Here is a 17,300-nt window from a genome sequence, read left to right on the forward strand (position 1 = left end):
ATGGAGGACGGTTTGACCCTAAATCAGGCGAAATCCAAGGTCAAAGTTACGAAACCCCCGTATATATATACAACTAATTTTTTAGGTTAAGAGGTGAAAGAGAAAATGAAATGAAGAGATATTGGGGTAGGTTTTGTAGATGTCGAGGCTGTAGACATTTTTCCCTTCTGCATCTATTATCGAATACGGAGCGTTCGCGGCGAATTTAAGGTTTAAGTATTGAAGAAAAATAAAATTTTTGTTTAAATTTCGTTGATTGGTTTTTGACTAGTTAAAATGATGATGAATAGTTAAAAAAATTAAAAAAAATTATTTATATAAATTTTTGGGACGAAATCGATATTTTACCTATTATTTTGTTCAACGATAACTTGACCGTTCGGACTCCAAAAGTAAAGAATGAATACTTTGTTTAATTTTTACTCTAGATCTAATGGGGTGATCAAATTTTATAAATCATGTCTCTAACAAAAATTTACTTTTTTGGCTTGATGTGACCATAAACTTGACATCATTTTCATTTTTGACGATAATTCGACTTTTTGTACTCCAAAAATAAGAAATAAATAAGTCATGTTCTATAATTTTTCATTATGAATCCAATAAATTTTTCATGTTCTATAATTTTATAAGTGTTCTTATAACCTAAAATATGTTTTTCGATCATTTTAAATCCAATGGTAAGGTTAGATTTCATTAAAAATGATCATAACAAAATATTATAATTTTACCGTAAGTCCCACTTTCAGGATTTTCTCAAAATTTTACTATTTATTTTTCATCGATATACGAATTGAAAACTCGGGGTTTTACATTCTCCCTCCCTTAATAAAATTTTTTTCCTCGAAATTGAAATCATACCTTATCAAACTTCGTCGTCACCTCACAACATGTATAATAAACGATACCCATCCTTAATTATCATCTATTCCGAGTTCTAGCCAATCTCATTTTCAATTCATAAACCTTATGTTACTTATTTTTCATCAACCCAATACATCCATCAATTAATCACTCCAAATCGCTTTCATATTCCAACTAATCCATCATTTCTATAACTCTAAGATAACAATCAACTCACATTATATCACTTTCCCACCAATATCTATCAACAACAATCCTATCACTTCCCCGCCAATATCTTATCACCGATCACATCTTCTCTATTCTTTATCTTTACTTCTCTCACTAATTACATCGTTTATTATGTTTTACTTAGAATTACCATGAATATTACTCCTCAATGCATAGATTTACACAACACCACTACTATTAGTACACCATTTAATACTTCTTAATAAAATAATACACAACATCCATAATTAATATACCCGTACTATATAATACAAATATTTACTGACACTAAATTCGCTAACTACATTAAAATCTTCATTATTAATACACCACTATCTTTATATTCAATACAATATTCAATTTTCTACTCTACCTTATCATGCCTATTTCATCAACATTCTTGCCCCATACTACCTCAATAACTTTTTATCAATCATAGTCTTCTTGTGGTATAGATAATTTCATTACTCGACTCGTGTTAGTAGTTTCTAACTCTAATAATTATGTAAAATCTCAATAGAATTATATGATCTAGAGGAACCAATATTGAATAAAACTACACTTTCTAATATTATAATTAAAACTCATACCTTCCAAAATTTTGTTAGAGATAGGTACTTTTTCTTGAGTCACAACCCTTACTTGTGACTGTGATAGAGGGCACTCTTTCCTGATATGTCTCACCTGACCACATACATAATATGTCAACGATCTTGTCTTCACAAATATTTATGGAGAGGACAGTTAGTAGATTGAGGTCTATAGGTTTTGACCCTGCCTTGTTGATTCCTTCGGTTTTGTTGGCATCATTGGAGCTCCAACTACTTGATAACTTAGTAATGAGGAACTCCACAACTCGGTAGTAGAAAAGTTATATATTTTGGATACACTGATCCGAGGGAGATTGGCCTCAAATACATCGACCTCTTGTCTGAATCTAATCTGGGAAGAAGATAAATCTAAGGTCAACTAATTTGCTCTCTGGAGGTCTGTAACTCCATCTCTCCTCGTTCTACCCTTTAAGCTTGATTCATCGTATTTCTATAATTGTTAGTCTCAATCAGTGACCTCTTGGCCCTTAAATAGGGTTATAGGTCCTCTAATAATCTATGACCTTCTACAGATCTGTTAGGTTAAACTCGGGTGCATATCGTAACAACCTAGTGAACATCATATCATAGTTTGTAATCGATAGATTACCTTGCACTAATCTTAGAAACTCCTAGTGCTTGATTTTTTGAGCAGTCTCGTATATAAATATATCAACAAACATCTTTTCAAAGTTTACCCACTCAAATGATCCATCTACAAACATATTTTCGAAGTTTACCCACTCAAATGATCCATCTTCCAATACATTCCTCTCAAAGTATGACTAATGACTGGCATCCTCGTTCAACTGGAATGTAGTCACCGTCACATACTGATCTCTCGAGCACTATATGGTACTCAAAATCTCTCAAGTCTTCAAAACCTACTCACTGACCTCAATCAGATCGAAAAAACTCTCAAATCTCGGTGGACGTAATTGTTGGAAATATTACAACCACATTCATGGATTTACCTGTCCTTTGTGTTGGAGAATTCTCTCATTCTTTAAAGGCATGACCTATAGAAGTAGTCCTTAAGGTGGAATAGTATTTGCCTCTTGCGAAAAAGTCTAGTGCTCCCTCGTTTCTTGGATTTAATGGTGCGTCTTGTAATTTACGTCTTGTACCATTTCTACTTTCGATCACTATTCTTGTCTGTTGGGGGTGGCACGAGTACGTTATCAATTTTATTGTAATCTGATGGTCTTATTGTTCTCTAAATTTGTTTGTCTAGCATCTTTTTAAGCCACACATCCTTAATCGGTTGACATCGACCCGAACTGTGCTCTCCTTTCTATCCTAATTTGCCACATTCGTAATATATCACAACTCTTTCTTTTGATTGATTTAGTAGTATATGTTGTTGTTTCTTATAAAAATTTTCTATCCATTGAGTTGGTATATCTATAATATCACTCCTCACGTATGGTTATTTTTCTTCTGAATTTGCTAGTTTCGCAATCGTTTGTCTCTTATTAGATACTAATTATTTTCCTTCTATTTTGCTTCGAGGTGGTGGTGGTTGTATTATTCATATTTCCTCTCTAAACTTGACATGAGATTCAATCATCTATCCTATGAATGACATTAGCTGTGCTATCAGGTCAATGGTCTGATCCAAAATATGTTTTCTTCCTGTTACGTTTCAACTTCTGCCTTCTCCACTCTTCTCACTTGTGTTTATCCATAACAAGGTACTTATAAGAATAAGACCAAAATCGTTCTTACGTAACTATGAATTGCTGTCATAACCTGGAACTTAGTAATGGACTTCATTTTTATTACTATCAGAACAAACCTAGAATCTTATCCTAGGCTTATTAGGTTCTATAAACTTCTAAACACAAAAGAAATCGTAATTCCAATACGGAACTACTAAAGATCTCAGAAATCGAATTTCTAGTGACACTCTATGACTATCGCTCTAATATATATAGTATCAGCCAATTCTTCAAAACATAGTAGATCTATATTCCATATGGATCAAATTTTATGCTCTGATGCCATTTGTGGCACCTCGCCAAACGCTAACACAAAGCCCCATGTCAGATTTCTAGGCATAAGGTAACACCTTGAAATTTCAGCACGGTCTCTTATGTTTATGTTAGCATTCCAAAGCGTTCAACCTACACCTGATAGATGACATATATTATCCTTTATATATATATATATATATACAAAATATAATAACTAGCAGAAGTCTATATATATCTAATAACATATGATAAATTAGAGTGCGAAAGAATGAATTAATATACAAAATTATACAAAACTCCTCACTCTAACAAAAGTCTGAATGCTTAGGAAAAAATTCATAAAACTACCTGGATGAACTAACACCACTAGGGAGTATAGCCCCAATACTCATAAGTTAAAGGATTCTGGTTGTCTATCTGACATACCAGATAGTCCTCATTCATGTTCTATACCTACTTCGCTAAGCTTCGGATCTGAAATTAAAAAAGATGGAGAAGGAAATGGTGAGTAACAATGGTTACCCAGTAGGGAAGCAAACAATTTCTGTCAACAACCTTTCCTAACATGAACGAATAAATATATTAAATCATTTTAACATATGCAAAGTTTTACCAAAGAAACTATGATTAATTGGTACATATAGCTAAGGATGAGCATCTAAACATTTTAATTTTCACATTACATCATCAGCAATTTTCACTATAACATTTGTTTTTTATACAAATTTAATTAACCAAATGGAAACATTAAACATTCATTTCATTTTATATATCAAAATAAGACAACAGCAACATAATACACAATAGTGGAGTAGTAGAATTAGAGAGTTAGGATTCACAACTGGATCACTCCCAGTCGGGACATGATGTTTCAAAATAAAGTATTAGTTCTTGATTTTGTGGTTGGTTGTTGTTTACCACACTTGTGGGATCATTTATCCAGCTTAGGATGGTTATTTGATGTAATCGTAAGCAATGGATCTCTTTTAGATATATCAGAATGTTCGACTACTATAGATTGTTAGTAATCACTGACTAATCATCTTCGTCTATGCTTATCAAGTGTATTGTGATTCTCAAATATACAAACCATTCGTATACGACCATCTTTACATTACAAGCTCATTGGTAAAGATAGAAAGGAATAAATCCAGATTTAAATTATGACTCCACTCTTATATGCGTCTCATACCACGAATGTGCTTAGTGGTCCCTATCGTATATCCCAAGATAGTACATCACTCCGGATGATATGACGAACTATACTTTCAGGCATTCACAGACTCTTTAACAGCTCACAAAATAGCTACATATAAATATATTATTTTCATTTGAAAATAAAAGAGAAATTAAACATACAAGTTTGAGAATAGATATCTAGTTTCCCACCATGCAACTGTGGCCACCCGGCTTAAAATAAATAACAGAACTTGAAGCCTCTACGTCAATAGAATTTAAATAAACATGCAACCAATCATTATTCCTAGTTATCCCTTCACAAACCTACATACAACATTATAATGTAAAACGCAAATATCACCCCTCGAGTATGATTCTTACATTTTACTATTTCATCCCCTTTTTTCGTAATTTTCAATCTTTCGAAAAAAATCCACTTTCTAATATTCATCAACTCAATATAAGTTCATTGAATATTAAATCATTTTTTTTATATTATGAAATCCATTTTTATCAATAACATTGAAAAAATACAAAATTTAGGTCAAAACGGGGTCCGAGTAGTGCACATGACCCAAATGACAAAAATAATCCGGTTAAATATCCTATCCACATATATTTTATTATAAAATGTAATTAGACATATCTAACATGCAAGTTTTGGCATGAATTAGAAATAAAAAAAAGAGGTCTATATTTTTGAAAACACTTTACAAGTTTTCGTTAAAACCCTAAATGCAATTTTGATAATCTATGGTTATCGATAGAAATTAAGAATCCTTACCTTCTCTGTGCGATAGGATCGAAGCTCGTGCACGAAAATCAAGATAATTAAAATAAAAATCTAGATGAAATAAACTTTGAGGTGGTTGATTTTTGAATTTGAATCGATGATTTCAAAGATCTCGACGTCGTCATTCTTTCTCCCTTCTACGATGGAGGACGATTTGACCCCGAAACAGGCGAAATCTAAGGTCGAAGTTATGAAATCTCCGTATATATAAATGGCTTATTTTTGAAGAAACGAGTCAAAAGAGAAGATGAAACGAAGAGATATTAGGTGGGTTTTGTAGATGTCGAGGCTGCAGACCTTTTTCCATTTTACGTCAGTCGTCGAAGATATACCGTTCGCTGCGAATTTTAGGTTGAAGCTTTGAAGAAAAATAAAATTTCGTTGGTTGGTTTTTGATGAGTTAAAATGACGATGAATAGTAAAAAGTATTAAAAAAATTTATTTATAGAAATTTTGGGGACAAACTTGATATTATTTCGTTCAACAATAACTTGACCATTCAGATTCCAAAAGTGATTAATAAATACTCTATTTTATCTAATTTTTTACTCTGGATCTAATGGTGTGATCAAATTCTATAAATTATGTCTCTAACAAAAATTTACTTTTTCAGTCTGATATGACATTATACTTAACGTCGTTTTCGTTTTTAACGATAATTCGACTTTCTATGCTCCAAAAATAACAAATAAATAGGTCATGTTCTATAATTTTTCATTACGAATCCAATGGTGTGATCAAATTTTAAAAATTCTTACTCTAGTAAAAAATCATTATTTTAATCTAGTCCAACTCGGTAATCGAGAATTTTGTAATTTTTTTATTCGGACTCACATTTGAGCATGCTTATAAGCTAAAGTATATTTTTCGACCATTTTAAATCTATTAGTGAGGTCAGAGTTCATTAAAAACGACTTGAAAAAATCCTACAATTTTACCCTAAGTCCCACTTTCAGGATTTTCTCAAATTTTCACTACTTATTTTTCATCAAGATACGAATTGAAAACTTGAAATTTTACATAGATAGTGAAAGGGGGCTTAATAAACCATTTAAGACAAAAGTCCAAGTTTAATGGCTACAAAAATAACCTTTAGTCAAAAGTCCAAGGGGCAAAGGGTACAATTAAAAAAACTGTTAAAAAGTTGGTTATCAATATTTTAAACTTTCTATTTCGAAGCAATGGTTGGGCTATAACTAGTTCCAACAATTGGCTTTTATTTGAAAACCTTTGATAATTCTTTAACAGATAATTCATGTACTATTGATCTTTACATCTTATAATCCTATAAAGTCTCACTCTAATTATCAAATAAGATTGTACTGCTAATAACTAGATCCATATTATGAAAAGGGTTTTTATGATTAAAGGGAAAGATTTAGACTTGTGGTTGGATCAACTAACTTAGATCACGGGATATATTCTACCAATGTTTATCACAGTCATCTAAAATCAAGTTGAAGAAAGTCACATTAGTTTGTCGTACAACAAACATTATTGTGACCCTTATTCCATCTTTGACAAAGCTTGAGAGTTGCATGGAAAATTCAATTAAAAAATATAGACTGAAAAAACTTGACGTGATATTGGAAGCGTTTCTTGGTTTCAGAATGATTTTTACTTAAGACATTTTTCTGTTTTTGGGCTTTTGAAAATGAATGCTTTTAAAATCATGACCAAATTGTGAGATATCATAGGTTCAATTTTCACAGTCCATGAATTTTCTCTTTCTATACATAGGCGATCTACAAAAATATCTCTTGTAATTCGCCAAACCTAGGAAGCTTGCATAATGACACATCTATTGCCCTGTTCTCAGGTTTTATTACATTTATTTGGGGTAGTTTAACTATTGTGAATTTGGGTACTCCCTTTTCTAAATATTGTTATTTGTTCAAAATCTTACCATACTTGTTACTATAGAATCCATTTCTGTGAATGAAATTGAAGCTATTGCAATTTCACTTTGTAGGAACAAGATATGCATGCATAAATGTTGCAACCTTGGCACTTGCAGATGCTGGAATTCCAATGCGTGATCTTGTTACTACCTGTAGTAGTGGATATCTTAACAGCACTCCTTTACTGGGTACATCAATAATTTGTCTTACACTTCTTAAATAGTTTACTATTTAGAAGGATCTCAAGACTCGGATATGAGCTCATTGTAGTTGAAAATTTTAAATTGATAGATTTGAACTATGTAGAAGATAGTGCTGGAGGCCTTGATGTCACTATAGGAATCCTAGCCAAGTTGGATAAAGTGACTTTACTTAAGGTTCCACTCTGAAAAATTAATTATTGAAATCGTCTCAACCATTTTTCACTAAATAGTGATGAGGAGTCCGACTTATAAATGGGGGAGTTTTGAGAAATGGGAGTCGCCACCTAGTTTAGGTCTAGGAACCATAAATAACTCCAAATGGATATGGATCAATCCACGGATTAAAGATACGGGTAAGGGGTCAGATTACAGGTTTTTGAAGGTGTTAGGCATCAAACTCGTCCGATCAAGATGATCGGTCTCTACTACAATCCAAAAATCATCCTATGGTCAACATACAAAGATTACGATCAAGGTCACAATCCAATCATCATCATTAATTTATGTTGGATTTTCCAAACAAATCCTATGGCTAAAATTATCCCAATTATATGATTATTTTTTGAATTCGACAAAAATCGAAGGATTTGAAAAAGTCATAATTAGTCTCATGATCTTGAATCAATTAAGAAATTTCACATGCAAGTATTCCCCAAACTATCCAAAGTAGAAATTGCCAAATTGGGAATCTCCCCAATTATAATTCAAAAATATATGCGGAATTCCAAAATTATAAAAAAAATTTAAAATGGAACATTCCCAAAGTAGAAATTTTCCAAAGATCACAATTTTGAGTTAGAAACTTCTAAATCCATGAACTTTCTAAATATGAAATTGCAAAATCATCTAAATTAGAAATTGATAAAATGTGAAATTCCTAAAATAGAAATTTATAAATATATTCCTTCCTTAAATAGAAAATTATGCAATTTCCATATCAGAAAATTTCAAATACTGATTTTCAAAACGAAATTATGAATGAGAATTGTTGAATATGTGGATTTTCCAAGGATCACCAATTTAGAAACTTATGAAATAACAAGAAAAAGTTCACAATACCATGCTTACCAAATTGTAGATCAATAAATACCAATGCATACAAAATTTTCAAACTTAAATGGTTCTCAAATCGACTCAAACGGGCAAGCATCTAGGACCATCAATTTTTTCAAAGCAACTATCATTTAATGACATATCTCAATTTTTCACCAACATTTATCATTCAACGACATGCATACTCATTATGCTAAAAAATATATCATCACAAACTCATTGTAGAAGTATAGGACCATCATGCTTAAATACAAGGATCATGTCATCACAAGTTCATAAAAAATGCCTAAAAAAGTAAAAATAAAATAAAGGCAAAAGCAAAACAACTTCTTTCCTAATCCTATCAAAATGCCAAAAAAAACACAAAAAATATATATAAAAAAAATATCCTCCTAACCCCTATTGAGATGCAAAAACAAATAAAGACCTAGAAAAATACCCAAGAAATTATTCTAATCCTATTGGCATATAAAAAGAATAAAAAATGAACAAAACACAAAAAATAATTCCTCAAAAAATTAGCCTAACCGTATCGATAAAAAAAATATAAAAATTATATAAAATAAGAAATACCCTCCTAATCCTACCACAATAAAAACAAATAAATAAAAAACTCTAATCCCACTTATATGAAAAGATGAAAAATAAAAATAAAAATTACCTAGACGATATTTTCCTAATTCTATTAATACATAAAAAAAAGTGTGCCGTGAAGAACAAGGAGAAAACGAGAACAAAATATATATATATAATAACATAAACCAATAATAAATTTACCTAAAGAATGAGATGAGAGGAGTTAATCCCTTCAGGTATGATCCCGATAGTTTGCAAGTACCCGCCGAGGAAGACGAAGGTAGCAAAGGGGAGAACCTTCTTCTTCATTGGAGAAGGAGATGTGGAGAGGGAGAAAAGCCTGAGAAAGATGTTGGGCAGCGAGAGGGCTGCTAGAGGAGAAGATTTCTGGAAGGAGCTGAAAGACGTCTTTCTAGAGAGAACAAGTGAAGGTGGGCAGAGAAAAATGTGATAAGGTTGGCTGGGTGTGCTGTATTGTGGGTTTTATGGAGAAGAAGAAGTGGAGAGAGGATCTTGCAACTGATGTCCAATGCTAGAGAGAGACTCTCAAACGTAGGTGGTCTCTCTAGAGACATGGTTGCTATCCAGAACAGGCAGAAATATGGGGAGAGGGCTGTTGCTGCTTGGAAAAACGTGAGAGAATGGTGAGAGAGATGATAGGGAGGTGAAAGTTGCAGGTTCTGCAATGGAGACTATGAAGAGGGTAGCAATGAGGGCGTTTTGGAGTGGGGTTTTGCAAGTTTAATGGGGGGAGCAAAAGGGGCATCAAGGAGTCGTTCTAAACTAGAGAACGTGAGGGAAAGGGAAAGAGTAGCAAGAGGACGTGGGAAGGGGTGAAGGAGAGATGAGTTGCAGGCTTTAATAGGGGAAAAGACAATGGACAGCAGTAAGACGCCTCAGGGGAAAACTTGACTGAAAAAAAGAGAGAGAAGTGGGTTGTTGAATTGATGAGTCGAAGTTGTAGAGGAGCAGCTGAACGTCCAAGAGAGAGAAAGAGCAGAGAATGCAGAGAGAAGAAAAGACGTTCCAGCCGAAGAGAGAAAACGTTCTCTCTTTTATAAAAAAGAGTTTTTATTTTATTATTTTATTTTTCTTTTATTTATTTTTTAATCTACACGTCTTTACTTTCTTTTTTCTTTTTTTCAAATTGGAGAATGATGGTGGGGATTCCCCGTTACTCGTAGTATGATAGTCCCCTATAGTCAATTAGTTTTAGCTTTGACTTTTTATTTCTTGTCGATTGGATTCGTTTTCCATGATCGATTGGATTTTTATTCGTTTTGATTGGTCAATTATTTAAGATTTTTGGTTTTGAATTTTGAGTTTTTTAATTTGATTTTTCATTTTAGTGGGTTATGTAATTTTTAATTTAAGTTGATTTGATTTTGGTTTTGTTGGTTGATCGATTAAATTTGGTTACTTAAATTTTAATTATTTGATTTAATTTTAATTGCTTAATTTTAAATTTGAATTTAATTTTTTATTTCATTAGATTTTAAATTTTAATTGTTTAATTTTTTTACTTTGATTTTTATTAGGTTAAATTTTAATTGTTTAATTTTGAATTTGATTTTTATTAGACTTTAAATTTTAATTGTTTAATTTTGAATTTGATTTTTATTAGACTTTAAATTTTAATGGTTCAATTTTTTTTGAATTTAGAGTTTAATTTTTTGGATTAGATTTTAATTGTCATGTTTTTCTAAGAGTTAGGGGCTCTAGGTCAAAGTTCGGATCTTAAGGAGCGTATTGTTCATTTTTGTGATTTTTCGTGAGGTTATCTGTTTTCATTGATTTGGGTCCCATTATATTCGAAATCATGCTCTGAGTGCAATGGAGGTATTTTCGAAGTCTTTTGGAGCTCCAAAATTTATGAGGGGTATTTTCGTCATTTTATCGATTTTTACGAATTTTTGCATGAGATTTCTTTCAGTTCCAAGTGATTATTTCTAAGTTTTAAAGTCATATCTTCCTAGCGTAGCGAGGTCTCTAGGTTATCGATTGTGTATCAAACCTAAAGCGTACATGCTTGCTAAATCGAGTATAAGGTATAGCGATCCTAAGCGTGCGTAAGTTTCTATGTTGAGTTGTAACGAGTAGGGAAGATGAAAAGAGTGGAAACGGAAGGAATCAGGGACAGTACTCACAAGTCTTCGAGTTCTTTGCAATCATCATTAGGAATTCACAGTAACCAGGTGACGAATTGTCGAATTAAGCGTATGTAAAAATGGGATGTCTACAATTATGACCACAATGTACAACTTAAACAGACTGATTTAGTGTGTTTGATCTTGTTGATAGTATAGTTGATGTCGATTTTTCATTAGTGCATTTTTCGATACTTGATACTTGACACTTGACTAGTATAGATATTTATACTTGATTAGTGTTGCTGTTAATGCTTGATTAGTCTGTCATTTGGTACTCTTACCACCTTCACAGTACATTTGGTACTATTAGTATCAAAATTGGTATCGGTATTTGTGTTGGTGTTGATGCTTGGTATCATTGAGTCATTTGGTATTTTTGCACCTTCACAATATTGTTGGTGTTGCTATTGATGCTTCGTTAGTGAGCCATTTGGTGCGCTTGCACCTTCGATATGTATTGTTGATGCTTGCTTAATGACCTATTTGGTTTAAATTCCTCTTGTTAAATTTTGGAATCTGATAGTATTTATCTATAATTCAAGTATTGGCTCTATGCTGCTGTCAAACTTAAGTGCTTGCTTGTGACAAATGATGAAATGCAAGATCACATTTTTGAACTCTTAGGCAGCAAATTCTTTTCAAGTGGAAAGAGCGACGTCAAGTATGTACTATTTAAAACCTTACTTTGGTATGTTTATGGTTTAGTAGGAGTTGCACATCCATTCATTTGAATTGTTGCAACTTTTCAGTTCTCTCTTAATGCCAGTATGTTATAATGATTTAGCCTATGGTTACTATGGTTAATAGGCATGTTGAGTTATGTCTTTCTTGCATATCGTGATGAAATCTTTTGGAACTATTTTAAAGAGAGAGTGAAGGCATTTTTTTTTAGTTTCTTTCTATTTCTTGTTCTTGGTAGGTCTGCTCAACTTCTTTTCTCTTCTTTCATTTTGATAAAAATTTTACCCTTATAATAAAAACATGACTAGAATAAAAATGCACTAAGTTTTGGACCTAATTTCCTCTCAAGGCAAATCGAAGTTTGGTCTACCATAACTATCAGCTTGAAAATTATTATTTTTTTAGTTTCAGTTCTTTGCACACAAACTACTTTTATTTCATTTAGTTCATGTGATTAAGTTTTCATACAATTTAGGATTTTACGGATCAGTATTTATCGAAATTAATTATCACTTTTTTGTTATCTTGTGATGATATGAACATATTCATTGTGGATTGCCTTCAAATATCGCTTCAAAAGATTTCTATTTGTTTCTGACATTGGTTCTGATTTCTTATCTATGTTGCATAGCTTTTCATTTCTCAATGAACTTTTGTTGCCATCTGTTTTATAGGTTTGATTTACTTTCCATGAACTTGCACCTTCAGATTGGCATCCTTGGGCAGCCTCCAATAGTCTATAGCAATAGCAGGAGCTGTATATGAATGTATTGCCTCCTTTTCCAAATACCCAACAACTCTATGAGCCAGCTTAGGAGAAAGCATATAGAGCACAAAAAAGGCATTGAAGAAGACTCCCTGCACTGTTACATTTTTTTCACCATGCTTTTTGTATACATAATCAGTGGAATTTGTTTCCAACTTCGATGTCCCATTTGTGAAATTTACTTTTGATATTCTATTTTTAGAAATTATCAAATGCCATGAGTGAGTTGGAGGTGTTGAAGCCAGCAGTTCAAAAGCAGATCGAGGAATTGAACATGAAAAATACTAGTCAAGTAGCTAGGTGGGGTTACCTCCATCAAAATGATTCTCTTGAGGCTTCTCTGGAGTGTCCTCCTTTTGCTAAACTGATTCCAATAAATTATGAAATCACAAAGGTAAATTTAGATGAGCATACTATTCAAAATTTATTTATTTGTAACTTCCTTGTTGTATTTTAGGAATTTTGAACCTTGAGAGCTGAAATCTTGAGTTTGAATGGCAATTCATAATTTTATATCTTGTATCTCAAGTAGTGATCATTCTCACCTGTTTTGTTCTTCTGCTCTCGTAAGCTTTTACTGTGTTCTTCTTTGAGGAAATTTCAATTTTTAAAGAGGAAATGTTTTCTTTCAGGCACGCATATGGGATATGCGTAAATTAGAAGCTAAATCTTCCCTTACTTCATGAACGTGTTGTGAACTTTCTCCCCAGTTTGGAAGCAAAATTCTTACTGCGTGAATTTAAGCTAAATCTCAAGTTCTTTACTTTGATACATATAGGCCTATGAAATTGGTTTCCGGATTATTCTGAACATTGAAGTTCATCACATGTGGCTTTCTTTTGTAGTGCCCTCTTTTGAATATAAGTTATTGTCCTCCATTAGAAGTTGATTTGTCTCTGGAGAAAATCTTGGTAAGGTTAAAAATTGGTTTCTTTTTCATTGAATAGAAGACTACAAACTTCTATTATGAATTCTATCTTTTTATGTCTCTTCTTCTGTAGGTTATTATTGTCTACAATCCTCTTGGGTGGAAGAGGGAGAATGTAGTTCGAATTCCTGTAAGTGGTTCAATTTTTCTCTGTGCCACCATCTTTTCTGTAGTTAGAAGTTAAGTTTGGAAAGTTACTCCATCATGTTTTAGCGTCTATTCCTTTTAATGTTTCAAGTGTGCACACTAGGTCCCGCTTGATCTTTTAATGGGATGGCTGCACTGTCAACTGAATTTTTACTGTTCATTTGATTTACATTGAATTCGACCTTATGTAAGAATTTAGATACTTTTCTGTGGGTTAGAAATTGACACCAAGCAAAAGAATTGTTTGTGTGATATGTTTGACCACTAACAGCTATGTATTATGGAATTGTTTGTTTTTTCATTATGCTTGGCTCTGATACAAATTTAACTACCTCCACTCTCCCCCCCAAGTATCTCAGAAGTCTGTGTGAAGTGTTGTGCTCTCTCTCTCTATGATGTTATTTACCATTTCAAGTACTTTATATGGGCACACCAACAACCTTGTTCTGGGAAAAGGTTTTCTGGATGGTTGGTCACTCAACTATGTTAAGATGGACAGGTTTCCACATCTTTTATGCTTTTATTTGTATTTTGTACAGGAGCTTTGAATGATGCCCTGATCCTCACTGTCTAGTCCACCTCTTCTGCTAATGATTATTATGTCTATGCCTAGTGTGTCCTTGATCTACTTGGTTTTTGTAATCGAGGAAACTTTAAAATCTTTTATTGGTACTAGTGTCTGGCACTCTCCTACTTGATCTTGAAATGCTTGACTTTGTCACACAGATTCTGATAGTAAAGATGAACATATTGATTGACACTCGAACAAGATTACACGTACACAGGCTAAAGTGCGTTCATATTATTGTTACTTGACGAGAATGTAATTCAAGTTGTTTTTGACAAAAAGATTGTATGTGATTCTTGTTGTAGGTCAAATTAATCCAAGGTTCTCAACTAGAGGTCCACACACTTATATCTTTGATGTAAGTTTGATTTGTTTGAAAGTACTTGTGATAAAAACAAGTAGCAAATAAAGGATAGAGCTTTTGTATATTAATTTTTTTTGGTGGGACTGTATCCTAGCCTGAGAAACAAACTGCATGACAGTGAGACCATAACAAATTGAAGTCTCAGGTTTTGCATTTCCCCCACAACATCCCCATTTATTTTATTTTATTTAGGCTTATAGTCATTCTTACTCATGTTAATGAAGTCACTCTTTTTTGGAGGATTAGCAATGGATTGGGTCAATTCAAAGATCTAATCCGAACTTGATTTGCATTTACGACTCAGATGGTCCTAAATTGCTACCTTGAATATGATAAGGACCTGATCTGGTAATGAAATAAACAGGAGAAAAGCCCAATTCAATGACATGGAATGCATTAATTGCAGGTTTTTCTCAAGTGGGTCATGGCATAATGGCTTTAGATCTTTTTCAAACTATAAGGGAGAATGGTATCGAGCTTGATGTCATATCTTAGACCTCAATTATATTTGGGTTCTTACAAAATTTCCCCAACAATGTGGCTTTTTATACCTTTAAATAGATGGTTCGTGCAGGAATTCGGCCTAGTTCATTTACAGTTAGTGGCATCTTGCCTGCTTGTGCAATTGTGGCAGATTCAAAACGTGGAAAAAATATCCATGACTATGCATTGGTGGCTAGAGTCGAAGAAGACATATTCGGGAATAGCTCTCTTGTTGACATGTATGCTAACTATGGTTTCATACATGAAGTTGGGATGTTGTTCAACAAGATGAGCAAGAAAAACATGGTTACTTGGAACTCTATGATTTTTGGATATGAAAATCACGAATATTGTAATGAAGCAATTGCGCTCTTCAATCAGATGGTGAAGGAGGAAGTACAGCTGGATCACCTGACTTTCATAGCAGCCCTCACAACTTGTAGTCATGCTGGAATGGTTGAAGTTGGAAATAAAATTTTTCATTTAATGTGAGGAGAACATGGGATTGAACCAAGGTTAGAGTATTATGCATGCATGGTGGATCTTGTAGGTCGAGTAGGTGATCTCAATGAAACTTATGATTTGACTAAGAAAATGCCCATCAAACCTGATTCATTTGTGTGGGGAGCATTGTTAGGGGCATGTAGGAATCATGGAAACATTGAATTTGCAGAAATAGTGGCTAAGAATGTGAATGAGCTCGAGCCTGAAAGTACAAGGAGATGTTTCTTGTTGTCGAACTTATATACGGATAATAGCGATTGGGGCGATGCTGAAAGGTTGAAGAAAAAGATGAAGAGGAAGAGGTTGAAAATAAATGATGGGTGCAGTAGGATAAAGATTAGATAATGAGTGCAGAGAGCATTATCTCCCCAATTTCTTCCATAGGAATCTGAACTCAAGCTATCATGGAACCATTTTCATTAATTGATACCCAAACTGACAAATGCATATTCTATTTGTTTCATGGGGCAGACCTTCATATGCAGCTAGAGATGGATATTTGAAAATTGGGAGAAATGAGTCATGCCCATCATAGACAAGTCACTTTGAAAGTTTCTAGCATTGGTAAGTTGTAGACATGAGAATGTTCACTTTTGTACCTCAATGCTACGTGGTTTGGAGTCGTCACCATTCTTTTTTGTAAATGGGTGTGAATGGGCACCCAAATTGATTATTTTAAAAATCATTTTTTATGGCATTGTAGTGACTCTCAATCATGGAAAATGTATGGTCTACCTAAGACCTAAGTAAGGGGATTCGGTTAGAAAATGGGGAAGGTGTTAAGTACCCCATTCTCTCCACCTATGGTGGTTACCTTTAGATTTGGCCATTTTTTAAAAAGAATAATATTACAAGTAAAGTGCATGGGATGCATGAAGGGGGTGGGTCCACATAGTGTGTATATACCTCTTTAGAAGAGGATTTGATGTTGGTATTGACATAAGAAATATCTTATGGAAGAAGACATTTTATGGAGTCAACACACTTTTGCATGAGTTGAGATGTTGGTTTAGGATTTTAGAGAAATTCCATGTATGGAGTACCCTTAGATCGATAACCTTAATGCATGCATGTTTAACTAGAAACTTAGTGTTTTAACCCCATCAAGAGAGTTACACATTTCTTCATCATAGCCAAACATATGTGAGGTGTGTGCATAATGTACATTATGATACATGATATGAGAATGGGTTAAAAAAGGCTTCAACCTCCATCTTTTCGACCAAACCGCCTCAAGTATTCCATGCCCAAGGTTGAGGTTCAATCTACTCGGGATGAAGGAGAGTTCTCCATTACATCCTAAAGGCTTCTAAAAATAAAAAGAGAGGGATAGAAGAAGAAGATGCAAGTTAAAAAATAAATCA

The sequence above is a fragment of the Akebia trifoliata genome, chromosome 11 (genome assembly GCF_017979445.1).
Source record: "Akebia trifoliata isolate Shusen 1 chromosome 11, ASM1797944v1, whole genome shotgun sequence".
Lineage (NCBI taxonomy): Eukaryota > Viridiplantae > Streptophyta > Magnoliopsida > Ranunculales > Lardizabalaceae > Akebia > Akebia trifoliata.